The 12,723-nt window shown below is 33.9% G+C and overlaps 1 protein-coding gene across 10 annotated transcripts in view; it reads left to right on the top strand.

Moving 5' to 3' along the window:
* Window positions 1-12,723, top strand: part of PRPF40A (pre-mRNA processing factor 40A) — a 56,029-nt gene that overhangs the window by 2,862 nt on the left and 40,444 nt on the right. The gene's annotated exons all lie outside the window — the stretch shown is intronic.

Raw genomic sequence — 12,723 nt, forward strand, 5'->3', positions numbered from 1 at the left:
CCTCTTCTGTTTCTTTCCATCTCTAAGCAGCAAAGAGCTCTTCTTGTTTTCTTAGAGCTGCTCTAACTAGATAATGAGCTTTAAAAAATATTTATTCTTTAAATGCTCTGGTTCTTATTTAAAATTAGTTTCTTTCCACAGAAAGATAAAATAAAACAATTTGCTACTGCCAGATGCTTCTCTCTTTTCTGGGGCCTTCTGTTTCCATTGGGCCAGTCAAGGTAAGTTTTGCAAGGGATTGACCTGCTTACCCTTGCTGTATTGGTGCTATTGCACTACCAAAACCAAGATACCAGGTAGTCATTTCTAGTGAAATGCAGATTTTATTTTTTAAGTACGTTTGTGTATCTCATTGACAATAAGCTGGTCACAATCTGCTCTATGGCCCTTTCTCTTTAGTTATATCAGTGACCATTATCCTAGTAAGGTTACTGGCTACTTGGTACACATCTACTCAAATACTCTGAATTTCACCTTGTGGTTTTCTTCTACTTTTTTCCTAGGCCAGTATATGCCATGTGACTTTTAAGTGTACTTGACTACTTAAATGTTTAGAAATCTGTCTCTCCCTGTGGCTACTGTTAAGATAATGAATGTCTTAGGAGTTCAGCTCTGAGAGTACCAAGAGAACCCCTATTGTTTTTCCTTAAAATTAGATTATTCCTTTTTTTCTCCTCTCCTAATATCTAACAAATACTGGGTCCAAACCTTGGTAAAACTAATTCTTATTTTGGCTTTGATAACAGACTGGGAGGGCATGGATAATTTCAATAATCAAGTAATCTGCAAATCTAATTTAAAGCCCTGTAAACTACCTTAAAAATAAAAGTTGACAGTTAGCAAAATTGATCCTTTTTTCTACATCATTTCTTCTGTTGACCCACTCTCAGAAGTATTAATGAGTAGTAAGTGGTCAGAAGATAATGAGAAGTAGGATACTTACATAGTTCACTGCAGTGACACAAAGTTGGTAGGGTCCTGCCATACAGTGTTTTGAAAATGAGTTCACCAATTCTTTAGACTTTGATACTGACAGTCATGGAACCTTCATGTATATTGCCTAGTTGACATTAAAATCTCATTCTGGGACCAGCTGAAGACTAAAATTGGTGGCAGTATTCTAAGCGGTTGTGCTCTTTGGAACATTATGGAACATAACATGAAATTTTAAACCTTGTCTGTGAACTAATATACGGACTGAACAGAAAACAATCTGCAGAAGCCAGAGTTCATAATTTCTCAAATGCATTAAGTTATTTAGATTAAAGAAGTATTATGTTCATTTTATTTTTTATTCAAGAGATAATCCAGAATGCACCTTATAGAATTCAGGCTGAATCTTTTAGTAACAAATATTTGAAAATTATCAAATGGAGCTCAGTAATATTTCTTTCAAGTTTATTTCCATTATCCTCTAGGTTAAATTTGCCTCTTCTTACTGTACATTAATTTCAGTAAGGTTTTGCTTCTACTTTTATAGATTTATAGGATCTTACAATTGGAAGGGACCTTAGAAGTAGTATAAACTTTAAATAATATGTGAATTAATGGTTTATCAGTGGTTAAAAAAAACCATATTAATAAAGTAATTTTCCTGCTGGATTACAGTACTCAAATTTTCAGAAGAGATTTGCATTAAGACATAATTATGTGTGAGGCTGCTGCTTCCTCTTCATTCTGTAGTCAGTAATGTTTTTACCTCTTATTCCTTTGTTTTCATTTCTACACAGAGGACATGCTAGTCCTTCCTTCCCCCCCCCCAAGTGCTTTTTTTTGTGTGTGTTTTTTTAAATATATATCTTTATTGATTTCAGAGAGAGGAAGGGAGAGGAAGAGAGAGAAACATCAATGATAAGAGAGTCATCACTGATTCGCCGCTTCCTGCACACCCCCTGATGGGGATTGAGCCCAAAACCTGGCATGTGCCCTGACTGGGAATCCAACCATGATCTGGATGCTAATAATGCTCAACCACTGAGCCACGCCTGGGCAGGCTAGTCCTTCCTTCTTAATCACAGATGATTTTGCCTTCATTTAAGCCCAAGAGACTCCTAGCTGGCTTTGCTTCTTTTTTTAATACTTAATTTTTGTGTTTTGTTTTTTTTTAATAAGAGTAGAGTAAAAGATATAACACCTTGCTGACTGGTCACAAGATAAGTTGTGTTTGCACTTACATTAATTTAAATAATTTTAAACACCTTGCTGACCAAAGTAGCTGGCTGCAGGGGTGAGTTCTGGAGCCAGTCACCTGATGTCCCTTTCAGCTCTAACAGCCTATAATTAAATTCAGATCACTTGATAAGAGTAGGTGATATGTAAGAGATTGTATGATAGGGAAATAAAAACAAAATTCTTGCCCAGTCAGGCGTGGCTCAGCGGTTGAGCGTCGACCTAGGATCCAGGAGATCAGGATTCGATTCCCAGTCAGGGCACATGCCCGGGTTGCGGGCTAGGCAGCCGATCAATGACTCTCTCATCATTGATGTTTCTAGCTCTTTCTCTCCCCCTCCTTTCCTCTCTCTGAAATCAATAAAGATATGTTTAAAAACAAACAAACAAAAACCCATCTTAGATTATTTTAAAAAATAATTAAAAAAATTCTTTTAGTAATGCCTCCTTAATTCTAATTATTTTGTACTTTTTTTTTTTTTTGCTTTTGTTCAATAAATATAAGTAAATAAACACTTTTTACAAGTGAGTTTGATTTTCTTTAATTGAATTAAGACCAGCTTTCACTGATCTTATTGCTATTCCTGCTGCCATGCTTTGGATACTCTTAGCAACTTTTGAGCTGGTTTTCTTACTTCAAGCCTGCCTCCACAAAAAATTCTCTTAAAAAAAATTCTCTTAGATTTCAGCATGTTATCTCCTTGCCCAAGAACCTCCAGCACAATATCTTAAGTTTCACAGCTTAACTTTCAAGGATGGTATAATTCCAAGTGCAATTCTGAGCTCCACGTCTTCACATTTTCTGATTTGAACCCAGGCTGGTTTTTTCATGGTATCTTGAATGTTGTATTAGTTCAGACTGAGCTCATGCTGTCTGTCACCTTCTTGCCCTCCTGCCCCCAGCTCATTACCACCATAAACTTTACTTACCTAAGTTCTACCATTGCAAATCTATCCTTTCTCAGGAGATCCCAGCAGTCTTTTTCCAGTATATACCTCTCCTTCAAATTAAAATCCTGTGTAATCTTAGGTTTAAGAACTCTGTTTCACTTATTTTGGCACTTAGTTATTGACTTGTTTTGTTTTGTGATTTATTTGCTTTGTCTTCCCAGCAAGTAATAGATTGTAAGCTCTTAGAGGGCAGGGGCTGTTTTGTACTTTTAAAGAATTCTGTAGGTGCTGAGCAAAGTTCTTTGCACATCATGGGTGCTCAGTAAAATACTTGTTGAATGAATGAAACAAACACATAGATACTCTTTTCTACAATATAAGACAGTCAGTTAATGTTACAAGTGACTGTTTTCAGTAATTACTTGTGTAACTTTACATTGTTACACTTATTCTTGTTTTTGGTGTCTGCCTTTTTGCTGTTGCTTTTTCATTTGACAGAAATGAAAAAGTGAAAATAATAAATTTTTGGTGAATAAAGCAAATACTCATCTCCACTTATTTTACATTACAGATAATTTTTTTTTAATCTGTATGATTTCATTGATGATCATCTCTTTAAGAAGTTTTACCACAGATTTTTACATACTCTAGGGGAAAATGATTTGGAATATAGGCCTTCCAGAGAAATTTAAAGTATGGGTTTTTTAAATTTATCTAACTGATTTGACAAGTTGATTTGTTGCTATTGCTTTAGAATTACCCTTACTTTTGGTTATTTACAGAATCCGTGTCGTTAAATTGAATATTAGGCAGTTCCAAATAAACATTTTGAGGTTATGTGCTAATAATTCTTTAATCTAGGTAACTTTCTGTGTGCATTTACATTACCCAGGCAAGTACTTGTAAAAAAAAAAAAAATAGATTTACCTGGACTTAATGTGTTTGTATAACTTGGTCTGTGTTTATAGTTAATTTTGATAGTTTTTACTAATAATACTAGGAGATAAGTTTGTTTTCATTATCTTTAGGTAGCATTTTATTTAAATGTGAACTCATCTATTCAGAAACTTGAGCTAGAGTAGTGTTTCTAAGTATGGGCTGTATTTGAGGAGATCTAAGAAGACCATATAAAGTTGAGAAGAATGAGCTGTATGTCTCCCCCATCTTTAAGAGTCATAGGGCCTAGTATTTTTTTAAAGATGTTGAAATGTCTTTCCTTTTAAGACCTGTTTTTGCTCAGTATTTCTGGGTTTTATTTGACCATCTTTTCTCTCACTTCCCTGGTCTCTTTTACCCCCCCCCCCCCCTTATGTTTATTCTGCTTTGCCTAGTACATTGCGTGAAATTAGCATTTTGTGAGAAATGCTGAAATGGGGCCACTTACTCGTTTTGTCTTCTCTTTATTAGGAAAAGAAAACGTCAAAATAAATCAGTATTAATACACATATAAATGAAGCAGCTTATAGAATGTGACATAGGTATTCATTAAGTAGTGGGATCAAAAAGCAAAAAGAACAGTCAATAGGTTAACCTGTTGGAGTTTTGTATGTGTTTTTTTAAATGTTGATTTTTAATTGGGTTTGTTAGAAATCTTGATGACATGACTTACATTTCTCATGAAGTAGTATGTCAGTAGAGAGTAAAGATTTGGTGTGTATGATACCCTATAGATGTGTACTATGTTTTTGTTTTTTGAGAAATAATAGGTCTAAGTTGTGAAGGTTTATAAGTAGGAATGTGTAGATTTTTGTGTCATAGAAGTTGTTGTTAGTGTTTAATTCTTATTTCCTTTTTCTATACCTTCCTGTGTCTTTTAGTCAATAGACATTTAAGTGTGGTGCTAGTGTAAAGATGAATAATGTAGCTACTGTGCACTCAAGGAACTTACAGACATTATTACTCAGATAAATGCTTGCCTAAACTGTTTTCTCATCTAACTGCTGATTTGGCTGTCACAATACTTCTACACATGTGGATATTTAATGTAGATTAATCTTATACTTTTCTTTCTCTAGTCAAGTAATCATACGTTTCTTTTAAGTTAATTGTTGTTAGTGGTTACTGAAGATGTGGTGTTTTATATGATGGGCTTGAAAATCTGCTTCTAACTTTACTTCTTGGTGCACTGCACTCAAAATGGAAATCTGAATATTCTCCAAATCTGAGTGATGCTGTTAGCCATGTCTCTTTAAAGGGTTAAACATACCTGCAAGTGAGGACTGTTTTGAGCTGAAAATATAGTTCGCTTTTTTTGTCATACTTTTTTAAACAAATTTCTCATTACAATACAAATGTAATCTTATTTATTAGGTCTTGATGTTCTTTTTTGGGGTAAGACTTTTAAAATTATCTTTTGATTAATGAATGAGCGTTAAGTTTCTATTTGAAAACATGGGCTTGGTATAGTTTCTTTGTCCATGTGGTATCAAGAAAGTTGTTACTTCTCTGAAAGATAATTTTTCAGCAATTTCAAGATCATTGTGTATTTTTTACCATATATTTGTTACATATAATAGAAAATTACCTTCTCTTTCCTTATAGAGAATTAAGGGACTGGTTATAAGGTTATCTACTGCAAGTGTTTGGGTTTCTATGTCTGTGTAACTGTCCTCTGTACCAATAATACATATGTAAATGAGACATGATCTTTGTCCTAAAGGTGCCTACAGTTAAGAAGAAACTAAAAGTAAAGTTTCATGTGGACTAATACAAAACAATTAACTAGATATAGTGAGTCAAGTTTAAAGGACTTGGGGAAGAATATAGTAATAATAGTCTTGTGTCCCTCCACACTTGTGTCCCTTGGTACTATGTCTAAAAGAAGGCTTAGACAACTTTTTAGAGTGTTTTAAAGTCTTTGATTCTATATGATTTAATTGGGACACTACAATTTGTGTGTGTCCCCCCAGGATGTTTAGAGCTTTTTAAAAATAAAATATTACCATTCATTTTCATTCAGCTTTATTTTTAAGTTTTTGTGTCATATATCCATACCCAGTGGTTTTCTCTTTATATTTTCTGTATCCTCATTGAAGAAGTTAGTTTGGGGTTTAGTAAGAGACTGTGGGCTAAGTATTACTGAATAATTTAAACTATTTATTTGCTCTTTGCCCTTTTTCACAATTTTTTTCTTTTTTAAAACATTTTAAAATTGATTTTAGAGAAAGAGAAACATCCATTTGTCGTTCAACTTATTTATGCAACCATTGGTTGCTCCTTATATGTGCCCTGGCAGGGATCAAACCTGCAGTCTTGGCGTATCAGGACGATGCTCTATCCAACTGAACTGCCCAGCCCCGGCTTTTTTTTTTTTCCTTTTAAAGGTTTCAGGGAATGGGATTGTGATACCTAATCAATGTTAGAATTATATCACCATGTTCGTAAATAACTTTGAGAGATTCATATACCCTATTAAATTTGATTCTCCTGACTCCAAAAAGTAGGTTGGTTAGATGTCCAATTTATAGAACCGGAGAACTAAGTGAATTGTACAGTGACATTTCAGAGCCAGCTCTAAACTGGTGTCTAATATAAGATTGATTTATTACCTGTTATTACAGGTGTTGATTCCTATTGAAGATGATGTTTTACAATATTTACTAGATGTCTTTATAGAACCTAAATGCCTATCAAAACAGATAGGGAATAGATGAGATAAGGGGCAACACAAGAGATATTTTCATTGTATGAGTTGGAGTGTGGTGTTAATAAAATACATTTATTGAGCATTGTTCTGAGTGCCTTCTGTGTGTGATCCCTACAACAATCCTATCACTTGAGTAGTTTTTCTCTGTGTTACAAGTGAGGATATTGAGACCCAGATAGGTTAAGTAAATTAGCCCAAGATTACATTGCTGGTAAGTGGCCAAGCTGGAATAGGAATTCTGGCAGTCTGACTCCAGAGTGTACTTAATAGCTTACTAGGTTGCCTCCCTGTATAGCATTGTGAGATTGTCATTAAGCTAACCTTGGAATTTGAAGGGAAAGTATATACAGTTGACCCTTGAGCAACACAGATTTGAACTGTGCAAGTCCACTTAGATGAGGATTTTTTTTCAGCAAATACTGTAAATGTATTTTCCTTATGATTTTTAAAATAACATTTTCTTTTCTCTAAGAGAGCTTTATTGTAAGAATACCATATAAAATACATATAGCACACAAAATATTTGTTAATAGACCATGTTATCGTTAAGGCTTTTAATCAGTAGTAGGCTATTAGTAGTTACTTTTGAGGGGAGTCAAAAGTTAAACGTGGACTTTTGACTGCCCAGGGGATTGGCACCCTTAACCCACCTGTTCAAGGGTCATCTGGACTTGACTAATTTTAAACTCTCCAGGTTGAGAAAATTTAGCAAACTAAATAATTTTGAATACTGGCAATTGACTTATTAAGTGGTAATATTCTATTTGATGTAACAGTTTGTGCAAATATTATGTGTCTTGTATTTATCTAGATGCTATATCAGAAAACAAATGCCTTGAATTTATATATAACTCTAGATGAAGGGGAAGTAAGGTTAAATGATTGTTTCAAAATGCAGCCACTTACTTTGGGTTATTAAGGATATGCTTTAGGCCTTGTCCAGGTAGGTCAGTTGGTTAGAGTGTCGTCTGATATGCCAAGGTTGTGGGTTTGATCCCAGGTCAGAGCACACTAAAGAATCAACCTATAAATGCATAAATAAGTGCAACACCCAATCGATGTTTCTCCCCCCCCCAAATAAATTTAAAAAAAAAGAAAGCAGCTTAAAAACAGGATATGCTTTAAATCGGGGTATTTTTGTTTATTTCCAGTTGAATGAATTGAAAAATGTAGTGTTGCAGTTATTCAAAGATTAATTTTTTTATTCATATATTTGTTCATGAACTAAGTGATGTAGAAGAAAGTTGTTTTTAAATAGTATGCTTAAACACCAAAAAGACAAGCAATACAGTTAAAAAATGGGCAAAGGACTGGAATAGACACTTCTCCAAGGAGGACATATGGACATGAAAAGATGCTCAGCATCACAAATCATCACAGAAATGCACATTAAAACCACAATGAGATACCACTTCACACCTGTCAGAATGACTTATCAATAAATCAACAAACAAGTGTCGTGGATGTGGAGAAAAGGGAACCCCCATGTACTTGTTGGTGGGAATGCAGATTGGTGCAGCCACTGTGGAAAGCAGTATGGAATTACCTCAAAAAATTAAAAATGGAACTGCCTTATGACCCAGTGATTCTACTTCTGGGAATTTATCTGAAGAAACCTCAAACACTAATTCGAAAAAATTTATGCACCCCATGTTCATTGCAACGTTATTTACAGTAGCCAAGATTTGGAAACAGCCCAAGTGTCCATCAGTAGATGACTGGATTAAAAAGCTGTAGTACATTTACACGATGCAATATTGTTCAGTCATAAAAAAGGAACTCTTACCCTTCTTGACAGCATAGTTGTACCTGTAGAGCATTATGCTAAGTGAAATAACCCAGAGAAAGACAAGTTCCATATGATTTCACTCATGTGGGATCTAATGAACAAAATGAACTAACAGGCAAAATAGAGACAGACTCATAGAGAACAGGCTGACAGTTGTCTGGGGAGGGGAGGTTGGGGGGCTTGTTGGGCGGTGGAGGGATTGAGCAAAAAATTCATGGACTTGGAGAACATGTCCATGAATGGTGATTGCCGGGGGGTTGGGGGGAGAGGAGGTAGAGGAGGGCATGGGGGGATAAATGGTGACGGAAAGAGACTTGATTTGGAGTGGTGAACACAGGAGACAGTGTACAGATGATGTGTTGTAGAATTGTGCACCTGAAACCTGTATACTTTTGTTAATCAGTGTCACCCCAATACATTCAGTAATAAGGAAAAAAATATAAATAGCACACTTAATAGCCTCTGTAGAGTGTACTTATCTTGTGGAATATGATTAGGGACATTTAAAGGGAACCAAGTAAAAATGCGAGAATCAAACTTTTTAAACAATTTGCAACTGCAGGTTTATAGCAAGAATGGTTTTTAAAAATCAAATTTGAGTTAATATTTAGACAAGAAGTAGATTAGTCATATGATTTCTTTCCAGCAGGAAAACTTCAGGAAATAATTATGGGGGAGGGGAAGAACTTTTAAAGTGTCTGTGGAGATATTTACTTTTGTTTTCAGATCATCATAAAATTGGGCTAATTTAGTTAATTTTTAATTTAATTTTTGTTTAAAATATTACAGATGTCTCTTTTTCTCCCCAGTGACCTACTCCACCCCATCCCTAACATTTTTGTACAGCTAAATTTACTGTTGCAGTGATAAGATTACTTTTATAATTGTACCTTTTAAAAACATCTAGAGTGATGAATGAAGTGTGCTTTTTTTTTTTTTTTTTTTTTTTAATCTAGCATTAGAAACTTTCCAAACTGGGATGCTAAGAGTGACTGAGTTGATTGTGTGGTGCTCCCTAGTTTTTATTGATTTCTTATTTTCTTCACACTTCTGACTCTTCTGAGAGCATTGTTTTTTGTGTGTTTTGTTTTAAATGGCTTCTGAGAGCATCTTGATAAGTTATTTAACTTATATCATTAGAAGTAGAGAAATACACATACAATTTATATTGTATATACACACACATATATAGACACACACAGATGGTTGGCCACTTATGAATAAAGTATATCAAATTATATACCTGATTTTTTTTTTTTTTTTGAAAGGTGCCAAAGTGTCCATAAAATTCAGTTGTGTAATATTTTAGGTAGTTTAGCTTACATTTCACATGTCTTTCATCCTTCCATTCTTTCTGTCTCCTCATAACCAGAAATTCTTAATTATAGCAGTTACTATGGTTGGGAAAGTAGCTTAAATGGAAATTTGTGAAGTGCTACATGGTCATGATTTTATAGTGTGCTTCACATGAAGCTTGTATGAGCTATGATAAGAATGATCTGGCTTATGGAATTTGTTGTGGTATTGTAGCAACTACATTAAGAATTTTTCTCTTTAGCCATTTCGAGCCAATATCCCATTTCATTGAACTTACAGTGTCATCAATTGTAATACACTCCACTTTATAATGGTGCCCTAAGAGAAAGAAAAAATAAACCTAAAATGAGAACTCTAAAATATTCTACAAATAAAGCTGGGACACCAAAGGACTATTCTCTTCATGTGAAACAAGAAAGAAGTAAACGTATCATCACATCAAAAAGGGACAGCAAAGTAATTTCACTGTCTCAACTTTGGTTATTGGGCAGAGAAAAGAAAATCACTTTTGAGGATTGGAACCACACTGATAACTTAGCCTAGATTCCCATTATCAGTGTGGTATAAAAACAAAAATGTAATACTTTAGAACAGTTTAATGGTCTCAGATTTATGGTGCTCCAAATTGACTGGTCTAAGTCAGTATAGATCCTCTGAAAGAATTCAGCTTTAGTCAGACATGCATCTGCATATTATGTGTGTTGTAGAATTAATGAAAAACAGAAATTATAACATTTCCACAAAGTAGATTCTTCAGGCTTTGGGAAACAGACTTTGTCTATGATGTTTAAATCTCTGAAAGAGCTGTTAATTTGTCAAACTCTTATAATAGCTTTTCATAAGAAACAGAATTTTGCATATTTATGTTTTCTTTGGTTTCATGTGAATAACATCACAGTTTGGGTTTAAAATTATATTAATGACCTATTTAATTTTGGACTGTTCAGCTGATTTAAGAATCTTGTCAACATTTGTCAGGTTGAACAAGCTTAAATAGTTGCCCCTCCTAAGAATTTACAGAGGTACTGAGTGAGAATTTAGCTTTTTATTTGAAATTAAATCACACTCTGTAACCAATACCCTGAGTTCTAGTCTAAAGGCAAATTTTATTGGAAGTGTGGGAAGAACAGTTGAGAAAATTCTGCCACTTATTTTTGTTGTTGTTTTTTATGTTTCTGTTGATTTTTAGAGTGAGGAAGGGAGAGAGAAACATCAGTGTGAGAGGGAAAACATCGGTTGCCTCCCCTACACACCCGGACCTGGGATCAAACCCAAAACTCTTTGGTGTACAGGATGATGCTCCAACCAACTGAGCCACCAGGCTAGAGCAAACTTTGTTCTTTAATGATTCTCGCATATTTGTTGTGTCGTTGGCCTTGTCTTGTAAACTTTGTTATCTCTAAACTTCTGTGCTGTGTTTTTTAAACGGGATTTGATCATTTGTGTGTCCTGTGATACGTCAGAGTATTTCAATTTGAAATTTTACTTATTTGTACTGCTACCATGTGGAAGTGGTCAATTGCATGATGTAGATTTTACCCCACTTTTCTTAATATCTTTAATTTTTATGAGAATATACTTTGACTTGTTTTTTTGTTAAGTTTTCAAACTTCAGTTTTTCACTTTAGCTTAGAATTTGTTTTTGGATGTGTTACTAGCTTTTGATTTTAGAAACAGACCATTTTTAATAGGTTGTCTCTGTTGCCCACCATGCTTCTCCCCCATAATCAGTTACTTAGTACTTAAAGAATTCAAACCTACTTTCTTTTGCTATTAGCCTAAAGCAAAATTAATGTAAGGGTCTGTCTGTAGGGGTTGGAGAGGAGAGGAAACAGGCCTAGGTCTCATTTGATCACTTTAATTTTTTCTCTAAACGTGTAGATTATTTCTGTTATTTTGTTAGTGTGGGTGGTGGAGGCTTGTCAGTATTTAGGTTTTCAAATTCTGCACCTTTTTTTGTGTGTGTTTTAAATGACTGACCATATACTTCAAGTTTGGTTACATGTTTTCTGTCAAGTTCTTGTTTAGTGATGTTTAAACAGTTTATGTAATGTTTTGAGAAGCAGAAAACGGTTTCCTTTAACCCATTTAATACCATGTCAACTTCATTTTAATTGCACTTTAGCCTGGTTTTGCTTCATGACTTGACTTTCACAAGTAATAAAACTCAGTGTGTGAGTGGTCTAGTCTACCTTTAGTGGCTTTTTATGTTCCTTTTGACCAATATGCTTATTTCTTTTTGGTTATTCCTATTTCTCAGATTATTCATTTAATTTGAAATTGTTGAATAATTGGTTATCTATTTTATTTAAGTACCTATGATTGTTGTATATAATCTTTATCACCTTCCATGTTTCTTTAGATTTGCTCAAAGTAAAATCAAAATTACAACGTGGGATTATGCTAATATACATGAGCATAGTGTCAGAATCCTTTGGAAATTTGTTAATTTTCATGATCTTTATTCATGCTTAGTAGGGAAGATTAATTCATGGATTTGGATGGAGATCATTGGTACACTCGATTCAACTCCCAGACTAATTTTCTTCAGATATTTATGTATAGACTTTATTAAATTTTTCTTTACCAGTGAGAGCATAGATGATTCGTGTTTGACAAGGTTGTTTCTTACGTGTGTTTTTTAAAAATCAGTGAATTTTAAACACCTTTGATCTAAAATAAAGGACCAGATTGCTATAAAATTATTTAATTTAGACATTAAAAACCAAAGGAGAAATACTGAAAAAAAAAATTTGTCTTGCTTCAAAAAGGAGAAATGAGTGTTGAGCTAAAATTTAAAGGAAAATTATGTTCTTAAATTTAGATTACAAATAACATAATTGTCTGAACTTTTTAAATTCATTAAAATAATTTTAACTATGCATAGTAATTATCACATAAGTATTAAAAT

This window comes from Miniopterus natalensis, chromosome 8 (assembly GCF_054644295.1).
Source record: "Miniopterus natalensis isolate mMinNat1 chromosome 8, mMinNat1.hap1, whole genome shotgun sequence".
NCBI lineage: Eukaryota > Metazoa > Chordata > Mammalia > Chiroptera > Miniopteridae > Miniopterus > Miniopterus natalensis.